The sequence below is a fragment of the Manis pentadactyla genome, chromosome 5, assembly GCF_030020395.1.
Source record: "Manis pentadactyla isolate mManPen7 chromosome 5, mManPen7.hap1, whole genome shotgun sequence".
NCBI classification, from domain to species: domain Eukaryota; kingdom Metazoa; phylum Chordata; class Mammalia; order Pholidota; family Manidae; genus Manis; species Manis pentadactyla.
In genome coordinates, this window is record NC_080023.1 from 123730094 (window position 1) to 123743807 (window position 13714).

Consider the following 13714-nt stretch of genomic DNA (forward strand, 5'->3'; position numbering starts at 1 on the left):
GGCTGAATGTACAAAACTTTCCACATGATGGACTCCCTATCTCAATGTAATGCCATAATTTAAATGCTTGGGGTGGATGAAATTTAGAATAAGAATCAAGCTGGAAATTTCCACTTTGAGTTTCTGGAAGATGTAAGTTAGGCTGGAAATCTGTGACCAACAGGGATCACAGAAAGAAAGTTCTTTCCACTGGGACTGGACAGAGTGCCAAAGGTTTAGGCAATGAAGTTGACAGCCATTTATTGATTTAGAGTTTTCTGAGTGCTCATGTTGTGCTAGGCATGGCTAGGTGATAGGAAGTTACAAATCATTGCTAAATTAATAAAAGAGGATCTCTGGCATTAAGGCACTAGTGAAGTAGTGAGCTCATAGTCTCTGCAGCAGCAGGCAGAGCAGAGGGTGCTTCTGTGCAGCCCAGCCTTGGAAAGGTGCAACATGTGGGCACCTGGGCACCTGGTGGAATTCCATGAAGCACCTGCAAAGATCCTCAAAGCACAAGACTAGCCCCCCTGCAAGTCTCCCATTCTCTCTGGGGCAGGTGCACTTTCAGTCCTCACTCTCACCCCCTTCAGTCATCACTCTCACGCTTTCGAAGGGTCCGAATCACCAGGGGAATTTAACAAAGCACCTTGTCATTGGGCCCTACCCCCAGAGATGCTGAGTCCCTGCATGATAAAAGAAGCACTCCCTGAAATCTTTGATATCAGTTAACATTTCAGTAGCCGGAATTAGCAAGAATTTAACTAGAACGTAAGCTCCAGAGGGGCAGAGATATTTGTCTATTTTGTCCACAGCTATATCCACACTGCTTGTTCCATATAAGGTACTTAAGTTGTTGTTGAATGAAGGAATTGGGCACATATGCAATGCAGAGGCAGGGGAAGGGAAGAAGTCAAGAGGGAACAAGAAGAAAGGGATACTTCTAATAAAGGAGGTGGAAGGGTATTAAGTGTAAATTTGGCTTTTACCAAAGTTCTACTATATTTGGGGGGGAGCCTCAGGTCTTCACTCTGTTGGACAGAATTACAAGTTATAATGGCCCTTCTTAAATCATTTAAGAAATGTTATGCTTATGAAAAAAATACCATTCAGTACCTTTCAAGATTTCTGTCTCTTATTTCTAACCCTCAGCCTGTGCCATGTTTAGTTAGACAGCACAAATGCCAAATATTTCTGAGCAACAAGAATTTTCTGACAAGGCTCCAGGTGCTCATTTTTATATATGTTCACAAGTTCAACATGAACTCAAGCTCTGGCAACAGCCCAGGGACGCTGGGCCATCTGCACACCTCCTTTCTGAGGAGATGGCACATGGGCTTGAAGATGCAGTGTGGAAGGGAACGGATCTTGGGAAAGATAGAGGAGAAAGGTTAGGACATCTCACCAACTTAGGCAAATACTTAGTCAAACATCTGCATAGAAGAATTGTATTGTCAGGCTTATTTATTTATTTATAATCATGGGGTCTTTTTGGTATCATTAATATACACTTACATGAGTAACATTGTGGTTACTAGATTCCCCCCATTATTTGTCAGGTTTTTATAAAATTATTTTCAGTGGGAAATGCTGTTTCACTCAATATCTATCAGGCATTATTAGGTTTTCAGTGTTGCCCCACCCCACCAACTCCCTATGTTCCTTAAAAAATTCTCAGTTCTGTGTTTGAATCTAATTCACTCATCTATTTAGAATTTTCTTGGTAAAGATGTATTTTTTTCTTAGAGACTTTTTCTTTTTTTTTCTCACCCATCATTTCTGTATTTGGCCTAGCTGTCATTTTGCTTTGGGTCAGCAACATGCGGGCTTTCAGAAGTGGGCAGGAAGGTAGCTGGCCTCTTTAACGGAGCCAAGCAGGTTACAAAATGTCTGTCCAGTGAACATGTCTGCCTCCAGCTTCCCACTCCGATGGGGCTCGCTGCCAAGCTCTGATTTGCTGTAGTTAAGAAAAAAAGAAAAAAAAGTCCCCTAATTTCACTGTCAAGATTTTGAGAAGCATTCTCATGGTTTTAAAGAGATTATTGCATAATTTGTTCATGTTTAAAGAATTATATTGTTAAATAAATTTAGCTCTCCAGATTCTAAATGACAAAAACAAGTGAAGTTACATCATTTGAATTATGAAGTGATAATGTCTTCCAATTCTGCCCCAATCAAAAGTGTAACAGTTTAAAGCTTATAATAATCATGTTCAAACATATTCAGATTATAATTACTTTTCTTCTGATAATGATAGCCCGTCTGATTGGATGATTACCTATTTGACTTTGATAAGTCTCAGAGGTCAAAAAAGGGATAATTGCAGACATCTGTTTTCTATGGAAAATATAATCTCAGAAAATAGTGTTTAAAGTGACATCTGCAAATATGTTTTAGAAAGAAACTCATTGCACATTTAAAATCATAGGGAAAAGAAGCAATTCCTAAGCTACTATGTATCACAGTGTCTATGTAAATAGATGAACAAGTTTAACTTACTAGTATTCATGTATGCATAAGTAATTACAAGCAGGCATGATTATATTTCATACAGGTAGAATTAGAAATGGAAATAAACTACGAGAAAGGAATTTGAAAGAGTCCTATGATATGGAATGATATGGAGGATTTTTTCCTTTACTTTTGTTTAACTGAGTCTAGACATACACAGGTGTACCATTTTCCTGGTTGTTTTTATTTTGAAATGGGAGTTGGAAGATCTTGTCCTGTTGGTTTCCCCTTGTAGGTGACCTGCCCGCTAATGGGATGGTTCTTAATGGAGGAAAAGGTTCATTCATGGTTGCCATGGTTCTCTCTGTGGAGGAGGTCCCAGTTTCTCTCTCTGCAGGTGCATCAACTTACCAACCCTCTTAGGGAGATGCCAGGAGCCTCTGTCTCCCTCCACCAGCAGCTGCATCCTGCAGTAAAAAGGGAGAACTTTAATATTCCCTTCTACATATGGTAAAACTCTTTTGGTTTTAATTCACTAACTCAGAGTCTTTTCTAATTCATGCAAAGCCTGGGTAATCACTTTTGCCAAGTTAAGTTTCTTAAAATACAACTTTCACCATAGCTCTTCTCTTCTCAAAGACTGCAGTGGCTCCCTGGTGTCTGTGGAAGGCATTCCAAATACCTCAGCAATTCACAATCCTTCATCATTTAACCTTAACCTAGTTTTCTCAACCTTATCTTCTACACAAAACTCTCCTTTTGTTAAATCTGTTTAGCACTGAGGGGTGTTAAACGTTCCTGCCTCTAGTCTAAATTTTTGGTGATGCCAGTATACTTTATATCATCTATGCCTATTAGTCTATTGTTGTCATTGGTTGGTTAGTTTCTGCCTTTCAGGTGTACAGAACTGGATAAACCATAAACTCTGGTTCATAATATACTAGTATGATTGGTATGTGCAACAGTCTCTTTTGTTTATTTATATCAAAAATTTACCTAAGTCTACCTTAAATCTTATCTTTTCAATAAGATCTTCCTCTATACACACAGGGATGATTGGTCCTCTAAGAGAGCTCTTTCTCTCCTCTGAACAATTACAGTATATATTCACTGGAGTAGTCCAGACCGCCACTTGCAAGAAGTGTATGTACCGCGTGCAGCCTGGTACCACAGTTGTGTCTGCACATGTCCGAGGCACAGGTGGCCCTATCCTGCAATGTACTGCTTCCCCAGTACTTGACTGTAGTGCTACAATAGCCCTTATCAAGTTGTGGTGTATTTTACCTGTGTCCCTCCCACAAAGAGTAAGTTCCATGAAGCCAGACTCAGTTTCTCATTCATCTTTCCATCCCAAGTGCCAACCCCAGTGCCTGACAAATATTTAGTAAGCAGTCTTTCAGAATTCCATGAAATTAAATGGTGAAGTCCTGGGAAGAAATGAAGGAACCACAGAATTTCAGACAAGGGTTGGACTTCATGATTCACATTCCTTCTGTATCTCTCACAGTGCCTAGGTGAGCATTGAGCAGATATAAATGTTCAATAAATATTTATTGATCAATGGATGCTTAAACTTCTTCAGAAAATTGATGAACTGTATAAATTATGGAGGATAGCCAACTTATCTCATTTCCCCTTAACCATCCCAGTTTTAAAACAAAAAGTACTGTGTCTGGGAATTATTGTCAGTCCTGGTAAACCGGGTCAGCTTAGTTAGAGGTTTTCTGTGTATAACAAAATAAATGCTAATGTTACTCTCCCTCCTCAGTAAAGTCTTTTAAGGACTACTTTTGCAAACTTAACTTGAGTTTCTGTATATCTGAAAGTGACTTTAAAAAAGGTTTCTTGAATTTTAGTCTAAAATCCAGGCTGTTCAGAATTTTAAAAAATGTGTTGTTATTCTCCCTACACTGAATGAGTAAGCTTTTGAAAGGTAACCAGGAAATTTCATTTCTCAGAGTAGGGTTTCTCTTTTGGGAGGTTAATGAGACAGCTCATCACAGACTCATTCAAGTCTGTGAATTTTTGGCCAAGCAGCAATTGGGTGAGGCTTGTCCTTCCAGTCGAGGCCATGCCCCACTAGGCTGCAGGCCCCTTTCCCTGGGGGTAGGGGATGCTGTTGTGATTCACTAAGTCCCTCTTGTGTAAGACCAGGCTCCTTGGATCCTCTCAGAAATCTTTTTATTAAATCTAAGGATTTTCATATTCTCCACACTGTTTCACTTTTATTCCATCCTACATCTATTGTTATTGAGGGAATATTTACTTGCTATTGAAGGAAGTCATGTGGGATGTATAGTCAATAATTTCATCAAGGAATAACTTATCTTTGTGCTTTTGGTGGAAAAGGGAGGGATATAGTTCCACTCAAGTAGCTTATGAGCTTTTGAAGAATATTTACAAAGAGATATTTTTAGACAAAGAGATAATTATTTTCCCATTTTAGTAGAAAAGCAGCATAAACAAAGCCTGAAACATAACAAAACAGTAGAGACATATCCAGAGAATGTGATGGTCATTGATTTTTGCATTAGTTGCTTAACAGATATCACCCAGAGCACATGTGCTTGTTTCTAGTAAAAGGCTAAAATGAGAATTATTCTGGATGTAACTTATACGATTAGAGATTTGTTGGCTCTCTAAGGAGAGGGAGAAGGTAAAACAAATACAAAAATAAACACCCTTTTTATTTTGTCAAAGGTGACAAAACGTCTAACAAAAACAAACTTTTGCCAAAGTAAATTTTGAGCTTTGGCACACTTGCAATTCACACCATTTACATAATTCTATGGTTTCATTTTTGCTTCTTTTGAGATACCTGTTTGAACTAAGTCTAGTTGGCTAAGGGTATGATTCTCTTTTATCCCAGGAAATTGACGTCCAGCAGACAACTAACTCCACTCCCTGACATAACTCTGATCTTAATGGCCATCACTTCTTGCCTAGACAACCACGATAATTTCTTCCCTGCATTCACTCTGCACACCATCCCATCTGTTTTTCACAATACAGACAGAATTGATGTTCAGTTTGCATATATGATCATGTCAGCCTCCTTCCTTTCCCTACTGTGTTTAAATCCTCACTTGGATATGAAGTACTCTGAGGTTGAAGGCCAAGGTCACTCATATGGTCCTCAAGACCCTGGGCACTTCGGTCCCATCTGCCTCTCCTTCCATCAAGCACACTCTCTTCCTGTCTCTGCACTTTAGTCAGGCCTTCATCTAGTTCCTCACACCTGCCATGCTTCCTCCCACCACAGGGCTTTTGCACATGGCTGGTGCTTTCACCAGGAACTTTTTGTCTCTCCTGTTCTCCACTTGGTTAAATCCTTTTATTCCTTCAGAGTGCAGCTCAACACACATCCTCAGGAAAGCTTCTTCCCAGTGACCCTCAGGTCAGATTCCTTGGTGATACTTTCTCCTAAGTCCATGTTCTTTCCCTCAGGCAAACTTGCGTGAGTATATTAATTATATATTCATTTTTGTGATGATGTAACCTCTATCACCAACTATATGACCATGAGGACAGAGACCTTGTTTATGCTGGTATTCATCTCCAGTGCTCAGCAAAGTGATGGGCACATGGAACTGGCTTGGGATTTCTTGAAAGGATTTGTTTCAACAACTGTTCTTTTATATGCTGGGCACATTAAGTAAAGCAAGTACTAGACTTAGAAACATAAGAGGAAAATTCTAGCTCTGAACCTATTCTTTTGACTTGCTAGCAGATATAATTTATTTGCCTTGGTTTCTATATCTTTAACACAAGAATAAAAATACCTGCTGCCAACAGGCTCATCACAGTGAATGGACCTTTCTCCAGGGAGTCAGGACCTCTGCACACTGTATTTCTCAAACTTTAGATGCTGGCTGGGCTGCTGTAATAGAGAAACCTAAAACCACAGTGTTTAAACCAGATAGAAGTTTATTTCTCTCTCACAGAAAAATCCAGGGCTGGTGCATTGGTTCAATGGCGTCAGCAGCCCAGGCTCCTTGTATCTTCTTGCTCTGCCATCTTTAATACACGACTTCCATCTTGAGGTACAAAATGGATGCTACAGCTTTCACCATCAGAGCCACATCCTAGCTACAGGAAAGTGAGAAAGTGAGAGGGAAGGGCTTGCTACTCCCCTGTAAGGACATGAACTCGCACATACTACTTCCAATTTCACTCTGTTGGCAAGAGCTGAGTAATATAGCCACACCTAATGCAAGGTACACTGTAGTGTGATATTTTATTTACCATTGTATTTTTCCCATTAGACTGTGGGTTTATTAAGACCAAGAATATTATCTTGCCCTTCTTTTGTTCCCTCCCCTTAATAGCTAAGAGCCTGCCACCTAGTCATCCCTCAGAATAAGTCAATCATGTGGGTCCAGAATTACTGAACGTTGGTTTGTCAGATGCTTATCAAATACCAGTGTTTTTACATACTCCTAGAAAGAGTGCATTAAGTCTTTCTGACTGCTCTATTTGTCACCTTATATAATTCATCATGAAAATGAATCGGGAGTATTTAAACTTGGGTGTACACCTGGGCTCCAGGAAATGTATTTTTCCTCAGAAAGGGAATGTGAGATTTTCAAACTGGTTTGTGACCTGAGCATGTTTAAGAACACTGATATTAATGTGGGATTTAAGAGGTTCCAATAAATCTGCTGCGATTCAGAACCAATTGAGAAATAAGGCAAAAGAAATAAGGCAGGTGGAGGCCAAATTTCCCCCTACGTTACTACAAAAGCTAATTTCTTGCCAATGGGTTTCAGCCCCAGGCAAGTTCACTACGGATTCAATGTGACCAAAGAAATGACAGTAGAACGTTCTTGGAGTAAAAGGGTTATACCCAACTTTCTTTTTGTTTTAAATAAATTTCTTATTAAGGTATGATTGATATACACTCTTATGAAGGCTTCACATGAAAAAACAATGTGATTACTACATTTACCCATATTATCAAGTACCCACCCATACCCCAATGCAGTCACTGTCCATCAGTGCAGCAAGATGCCACAGATCCACTATGTGCCTTCTCTCTGCTACACTGTTCTCCCCGTGATCCCCCACACCATGTATACTAAACATAATACCCCTTAGTCCCCTTATCCCTCCCTCCCCACCCACCCTCCCACACCCCTCCCCTTTGGTAACCACTAGTTCATTCTTGTAGTCTCTGAGTCTGCTGCCATTTTGTTCCTTCAGTTTTGCTTCATTGTTATACTCCACAAATGAGGGAATTCATTTGGCATTTGTCTTTCTCCGCCAGGCTTATTTCACTGAGCATAATGTCCTTCAGCTCCATCCATGTTGTTGCAAATGTAAGATTTCTTTCTTTCTTATGGATGAATAGTATTCCATTGTGTACATGCAACACATCTTCTTTATCTACTGATTCATCTACTGATGGACACAGGTTGCTTCCATATCTTGGCTATTGTAAAAAGTGCTGCGATAAACATAGGGGTGCATATGTCTTTTTGAATCTGAGAAGTTGTATTCTTTGGGTAAATTCCAAGGAGTGGGATTCTCAGGTCAAATGGTATTTCTATTTTTAGTTTTTTGAGGAACCTCAATATTGGTTGAACTAGCTTACATTCCCACCAGCAGTGTAGGAGAGTTCCTCTTTCTCCACATCCTCACCAGCATTTGTTGTTCTTAGTCTTTTCAATGCTGGCCATTCTTACTGGTGTGAGGTGATATCTCATTGTGGTTTTAATTTGCATTTCCCTGATGATTAGTGATGTGGAGCATCTTTTCATGTGTCTGTTGGCCATCTGAATTTCTTCTTTGGAGAACTGTTTCTTCATGCCCTCTGCCCATTTGTTAATTGGGTTATTTGCTTTGTGGGTGTTGAGGCGTGAAAGTTCTTTATATATTTTGGATGTTAACTCCTGTCGGATATGTCATTTACAAATATATTCTCCCATATTGTAGGATGCCTTTTTGTTCTATTGATGGTGTCCTTTGCCATACAGAAACTTTTTAGTTTGATGTAGTCACATGAGTTCATTTTTGCTTTTGTTTCCCTTGCTTGAGATGCATTCAGGAAGAAGTTGCTCATGCTTATATTCAGGAGATGTTTGCCTATGTTGTCTTCTAAGAGTTTTATGGTTTCATGACTTACATTCAAGTCTTTAATTCATTTTGAGTTTAGTTCTGTGTATGGGATTAAACAATAATCCAGTTTAATTCTCTTGCATGTAGCTGTCCAGTTTTGCCAACACCAGCTGTTGAAGAGGCTGTCATTTCCCCATTGTATATCCATGGCTCCTCTATCATATATTAATTGACCATATATGGTTGGATTTATATCAGTGCTCTCTAGTCTGTTCCATTGGTCTATGAGTCTGTTCTTGTGCCAGTACCAAATTGTCTTGACTACTGTGGCTTTGTAGTAGAGTTTGAAGTTGGGGAGCATAATGCCCTCAGCTTTATTCTTCCTTCTCAGGATTGCTTTGCCTATTCAAGGTCTTTTGTGGTTCCATATGAATTTTAGAACAATTTTCTCTAGTTCATTGAAGAATGCTATTGGTATTTTGATAGGGATTGCATTGAGTCTGTAGATTGCTTTAGGCAGGATGGCCATTTTGACAATATTAATTCTTCCTATCCATGAGCATGGGATGTGTTTCCATTTATTGGTATCTTCTTTAATTTCTCTCATGAGTGTCTTGTAGTTTTCAGAGTATAGGTCTTTCACTTCCTTGGTTAGGTTTATTCCTAGGTATTTTATTCTTTTTGATGCAACTGTGAATGGAATTGTTTTCCTGATTTCTCTCTCTGCTAGTTCATTGTTAGGGTATAGGAATGCCACAGATTTCTGTGTATTAATTTTGTATCCTGCTACTTTGCTGAATTCAGATATTAGATCTAGTAGTTTTGGAGTGGATTCCTTAGGGTTTTTTATGTACAATATCATGTCATCTGCAAACAGGGACAGTTTAACTTCTTCCTTGCCAATCTGGATGCCTTTCATTTCTTTGTGTTGTCTGATTGCTGTGGCTAGGACCTCCAGTAGTATGTTGAATAGAAGTGAGGAAAGTGGGCATCCTTGTCTTCTTCCCGATCTTAAAGGAAAAGCTTTCAGCTTCTCACAGTTAAGTATGATGTTGGCTGTGGGTTTGTCATATATGGCCTTTATTATGTTGAGGTACTTGCCCTCTATGCCCATTTTGTTGAGAGTTTTTATCATGAATGGATGTTGATGGTTATGCCCAACTTTATTTCCATAATCACAGTCACTCACTAGAATCCCATCCAGAGCAAGTCTGCATGCAGCAAGCCGGTCTCTGCCTCTGGGCCTCTCTACCTGTGCAGCTGTCCCAGTTTCTGTCCTCGGCACCACCAGCACTCCAGCCTCTGCTCTGCTCTCCTGCAGCCTTGCAGTTGTGCCACTGTATTGCACAGAGCACTGGGCAGGGCTCTTTATATAGAGTCAATAATGATGCATTGCCCACACATGTTTAGTGAGCTAGCCAACCAGGGCCAGGTGAGAATTCTGGCCACAGGAACATTCACTTTATCCACAGCTAATATTCAAGAATGTGGCATACATGTTTTGGAAGACAAATGCTCTTCCAAATACCAAACACTAGATTTAGACAAACTTACTCAGCAGCCCTGCAGCAAGCAGACCATCTTGTCCCTCCTGGACAAGATGGGTGCCTTCCCTGATGCAGGCAGGCAGAACACGCTTCTGGCTGGCAGCTTGTTCCTGAGAAAGAGAGGAGGAAGAGGCTAGGTGGCATTTATCAGTTTCTTCTTCTGAAAGTCCCCATCATATTAATCCCTCTTTCTTTCCTGGGACAAAGTAAAAGGTGGGGACGGGAGGGGGCCAAGAGTTGGCAAGTCTCTCTCCTTCCACAGGTGTGGGGAAGAAGGGGTCTTCCCTCACAATGAAGACTTAAAAATTATTTTTGACAATGAGTCCCTTGTTTCTGCACTGGTTAAATGAACAGGTTAAAAGCCTTTCCCAGGCCCCAAATATGTGAGACAATGCTTACTATGATATTCATAGCTTAAATTTTTGGTTATTTAGGGGATGTGGGAGGCTTCCTTAGGCAGTGCTGTATTTCCCACTTTTTGGCCCCAGTCTTTGTCACTGGGTCTAAAGGCTGGGCCTTCAAAGTCCCTCAGCCAGCTAGCCAGGGCTGGGGAGCAGGTGGCCTTCCCCATGTCTCCTGATTAGGCTCACTTGGGGCAGGGCGAATGTGGAGAGAGTCACTTGAACACCCTCCATGGTCCCCTAATCAACTTGCTTAGGGAAAGTAGAAGTGGGAAAGGGGAGAGCAGGGAATGCTCTGGCCGCTTGAGCCACTGGCGAGCCTCTGGGAAATGGGGGTGGGGCAGGGGCCTCAGTCTCCAACCTCAGTCATCCTTGTTCATAGGTAAGCAGTGCTTTTTCCTGTCCTGAGAGCTCTTTGGAATGTGTATCTTGCAGATGGTAAGGAAACTGAGTGTCTTATATGCACATAAATAGCATCCTTAATCATCATCAACCAAACACACTATGCCCTCCTTATGATGCTTCAGGAAAGTGACCAGGGCATTCCCGTGGCCTAGTAGGGATTTTCCTTGATTCTGTAAAGCCTTTAGTAATACCAAAGCCATATAGTAACACTAAGCTAGTTTTTGCATTTATTCTAGTCTTAGGTTTGAATATTATATTAGTTGTTTAAATTTTCATAGATTCCAACATTCAGAAGAGTTCTGGGGAAGTCACTGAAATTCATCCTCCTGAGGGTCTCTAGGTAGGGATGCAACTTGGCTAACAAAGACAAATGGCTTTATATCTGATTCCAAAAGGTGTCCGGGGGAAGATTCCATAATCAACCATAGCAATCACACATCCCTAACATGAGCATGCCCCACGTTAAGACAACCTGACATGTGAAGCCTCTGTGGAAGGATAACTTACTGAGATGCTAATCTGTGCTTAGTTATTTGCAATTTGCCTCCCGTGCCCTGGTCCTCTGCCCCTCCTTCCCCACTGAAGGTGGCCAGTTCTATTTTTCTTCTCTGGGAGGTGACAAAATTTCCTTGCACTATGTTCCTATTGCTTTAGTAGACAGAGGTACAGAGAAACAGGGTGCATGACTATGTGCCGCTCCTGAAGTCAGAGTGCATCCGCTCAGGGACTGGTGGAGGCAGGGGTAGAACTTCAGCAGGTAGCTGAGTTCTTAGAAAATGGTCTGTATCTTTGACTTCTGTGTGATCATATGCAAAATGAAAGGTTGATTTAACAATGTTTAGGTACCACCCTCTCTTGATTCTGTGGGATTATCAGTCTGCTAAGCTCCGACACCCCAAGACAGTTGTGGAGCCTTTGCTGAAAGGCTTCTGGTGTAGAGTGGCCAGCTTTAGCAAAGGAAAAAGTATATGTAGTACTTGGGACATACTTACACTAGCAAATTGTTTATTGTTTTATCTAAATCCACATTTAACTGGGCATCCTATATTTCATCTAGCAACCCCATTTCAGGGCACCTTTTGGGAGGTGGGGGCTGACAGTGGAAGAAGTTGGCTTCTGTTTGTGCCCATCTACTGCACCCAGTGTTTAGGAAACAGCCTTGTGTATTTCTTTTCCCTAGGAGTGTGCCTATTTTAAGCTTAGAAAATGAGCCTCTTGGAGTGAAAACTATGGGGTCTACCCATTATACTAAAGGTTACAATCTCTAAACTTTATGGAAATTAAAGACCACACCAAAGAATCCTAACTCAAGGAGAAACCAGCTGCTTAACTGATCAAAATGACAAAAGTTCTACATCACCTGCCCCAGGGAGGACAAGACGGGTGTTACCAATAGCAGTTCTATTTTCCTCCTGTCCTCAAAATTTCTATGACATTGGAAAGCAAATGGAGTCAAGGTTCTCATTGCCTTTTCTATAACACTATTTTCTTTTTTAAAATGTCTCTTTGAACTTTCCATTCCTTATTTTGAATTGCATTTAAAACCCTTCTATGAGTTAAGGTAGTCACCTGTGAGTCAGACCAACCTTGATGACACCAGTCAGGCTGCCTGTGATTTCATGACACAAAACAGGTCAGGATCTAAAACTGAATGTGGAAAAAAGCACAATTTATATTTCATCCAATTAGTGCATATATGACCTTCATGTGAAAGGAACATGGCCTTGGGTGAAAGGACTAGCTCATTGATTTATCCCACTTCTAATCAAAGTAAAGTACCACCACATGGAGGATGCATTAACTCACAGTCTCAAGATTGAATGCTGTTAAAATTTGCAGCAAATTTAGCATCACATATATTCTCACCTATAACAAGAAGGTCACTTTATTAGTTGAGTAGGTATGGGCACAAAATTGGAAGTCTATGTCCAGTTTTAATAATTTAGTGGAATCTAAGGCTTTGTAAATGAGAATGGCTGACCCCTACTGTGCCCTCAGTACATATGTTTGTACTGAGATTAACGTTAGTATGATCTGTAGAAAATAGGTGCTTTTTAAAGGTGCATGTGTGTGTGAGAGAGATCCTGAGAGATAGAGTGAGAGCAATTCATTTATCAATGTTCCATTTTCCTCAGTGTCAACCTGATCTTTCGCTCCTTTCATAGTTTACAATCTAGAAATAGGTTTGCTTTGAGTCACGGGAAGTGCCCAAATCCCATCTATTACTCCTAATTTGCTTTGTCAAGAGATTCTGCTAAGTGGCATTCATAGGGAGGGCAAGTGGGGAACGTTTCAGGGCTATGCAAGAATGCCAGTGTGATTTGGCTGGGAATACACGGGCATGGTCTGTCTGTCTGGATTCAGGACTCTGCTTCTAAAATGCATCTCAAAACAATGTAATATGCTTAAGGGCCAGGACTGTCCTACAGAATAGATGAAATGGCCCAACTTCAAGTAGGCAGACAACTGTTTACAAGGAAAATTTTAATGCTTAGCCTTGGTAATGCTCTGATGCTAAGCAGGGGTAGAGGGTCAAGTGCAGGGCTGTGCCTGGAGGAGCAGGGGCTGGATTGAAAGAAGGTGGATCAGATGCGATGGTGCTTAATCAAGGTTAAGCTTTAGACTGTTACCTGGGAGAGGAAGAACTAGTGAATCTGAGTATATAATTGTTATTTATCTCTCTCTCAAAAAAAAAGCAGACTGGAAAAGAAGGGAGGGAGGGAGGGACAAGCTTAGACTCTCTGTAGGTTATTTCTGAATAATGGAAATACTTTACATTCTTGTTACAATTAATCAAATCTATGTTCTTTCAGAGTTGAAAAGTAAATGGATGCCTCATTAACTGGCTTACTGCAGAAGTACAATCATGCAAAT

At 40.6% G+C, this 13714-nt stretch overlaps 1 long non-coding RNA gene across 1 annotated transcript in view; it reads right to left on the bottom strand.

The window, feature by feature from the left end:
- Positions 1–2663: 2663 nt before the first annotated feature.
- Positions 2664–13714, bottom strand: part of LOC118934763 (uncharacterized) — a 94921-nt gene continuing 83870 nt past the window's right edge. Inside the window, exon 3 of the long non-coding RNA XR_008997873.1 lies at positions 2664–2897. This is a non-coding gene — a long non-coding RNA (uncharacterized LOC118934763). The remainder of the gene's footprint in view (positions 2898–13714) is intronic.